Here is a 1,935-nt window from a genome sequence, read left to right as displayed (position 1 = left end):
AGCTTTCAATAAAAAAGGCCTACATGAAAGAGTTGATTCACCCTGGCGCACTATCTGTGAATTTCATGACGATGTAAAACCAGAGTGGAGAGAACTATATAAGCCACCATTAACAAAAATAATTGGAGACTTACAGTGGAGAATTATACATGGCATAGTTGCTGTTAATTCTTTTATTTCTATTTTAAATCCAAATGTTACACAAGAATGTCCTCTCTCTCTCTCTCTCTCTCTCGTGTCGAATCACGCTCTTTCATAACATTCTCCTTCTCGGCGTCAGAATTCATCGGACAGGCACGTGTCAGAACGCCGGACACGGAGGCCTGACGCTCCTCACTGCGGTTTTGTCCGCTCAAAGACTTTAGCATGAGAAAGAAACACTGCAGGCCCTTCTGGTCAAAGAGAAGAGCACGACAGAAGCCACTTTCCCTCTGAATGGGCTAAACTCCACACAAACCATTATTCACAGTCCTCCTCTATTGTGCATTACAATAGCTGCTTGGGACGGGGGACAAATTAGGGCACGTGTTGAGGATGAGCGAGTGTGTGTGTGTGTGCGTGTGAGTTTGAGTGTGTGTGTGTGTGTTTGTGTGTGTGTGTTTGTGTGTGTGAGACGAACAGGTTTTAAACAGACACCATGCGCTGAACAGGAGCATTTTTGTGCTGTATGTCATCTAAACCTTCTCTAACACGACTAAAACAAGCTTTTTCACCTGCAGGACGATGAAAAAATCCCACAGACTCGCATTGAAAAAAGAAACAGATCAGACACCAGATCATCTTTTCATGCAAGACAAGAAGAAACCACCAAAAACCACCCTGGCAATCACTCAAATCACTCAAAGAGAGATCTGCACAGTCTTTCTTCAAAAACTAAAGAGAAATTATATGTTTTTAAAAGAAAATATCTATTTTTAAAAGAAAGTAGAAAGCAATCTTTGCAGTATGAAAACAAAAATATTTTTTATTTTATTTTATGTTTTCAGTAAAAATAAATAAATAACATTTAAAAATTATACATGCTGTATAATGTTAACACTGCTAATAATTTACAGTAAGATCTCGCTTTGAACTTTAGTTAACATGAACTAACAACAAGCGATATTTCTACCACATTTGTTAATATTTTTAAACTAAAAGTTTTTAATAATTCTTGTATTAAAGATTCTGAATCTACTTGGCAATGACTGTCCAAATCATAGTTGCTCTGATTATGGAAAAAAAAAATAAAATAAATAAAATAAAATAAAATAAGCCAGTATTAGGAAAAAAAAAATAAAATAAATAAAATAAAATAAAATAAGCCAGCTACATAATTGCACTTCTTAATTTCAACATTTACTAATACAGTTTGAAAATTAGCCACCTTAGATAAATCTGTTTTTATTAATTCTAGTTCATCTTTAATAACATTTTTAAACGTAATTTATCAAAATTTTAACAATTCTTGCATTAAACATTCTGTATCTACTTGACAATGACTGTTTGGCAAAAAAAAAATATAATATAATATAATATAATATAATATAATATAATAATAAACCCAGCCATATAAGAGCACCTTTTCATTTCCACATTTACTAATTCATTAAAAAAAAAAAAATCTGGTGCATTTTACTTTCTCTGCATTTTCTCTATTAATATTGTGTATTGTCCCTGACTGAAGAAAGAAAGAGAAAGAAAGAAAGAAAGAAAGAAAGAAAGAAAGAAAGAAAGAAAGAAAGAAAGAAAGAAAGAAAGAAAGAAAGAAAGAAAGAAAGAAAGAAAGAAAGAAAGAAAGAAAGAAAGAAAGAAAGAAAGAAAGAAAGAAAGAAAGAAAGAAAGAAAGAAAGAAAGAAAGAAAGAAAGAAAGAAAGAAAGAAAGAAAGAAAGAAAGAAAGAAAGAAAGAAAGAAAGAAAGAAAGAAAGAAAGAAAGAAAGAAAGGAGTCAAATAT

General features: G+C 32.0%; 1 long non-coding RNA gene across 1 annotated transcript in view; it reads right to left on the bottom strand.

The window, feature by feature from the left end:
• Nucleotides 1-258: 258 nt before the first annotated feature.
• Nucleotides 259-1,935, bottom strand: part of LOC107694526 (uncharacterized) — a 12,686-nt gene continuing 11,009 nt past the window's right edge. The window contains exons 2-3 of the long non-coding RNA XR_001634887.1: nt 816-819; nt 259-269 (exon numbers count right to left, since the gene is read on the bottom strand). This is a non-coding gene — a long non-coding RNA (uncharacterized LOC107694526). The remainder of the gene's footprint in view (nt 270-815; nt 820-1,935) is intronic.

This window comes from Sinocyclocheilus anshuiensis, unplaced genomic scaffold (genome assembly GCF_001515605.1).
Source record: "Sinocyclocheilus anshuiensis isolate Anshui unplaced genomic scaffold, SAMN03320099.WGS_v1.1 scaffold1031, whole genome shotgun sequence".
NCBI classification, from domain to species: Eukaryota; Metazoa; Chordata; class Actinopteri; order Cypriniformes; family Cyprinidae; genus Sinocyclocheilus; species Sinocyclocheilus anshuiensis.
This window is presented reverse-complemented; position numbering and strand designations above follow the sequence as displayed.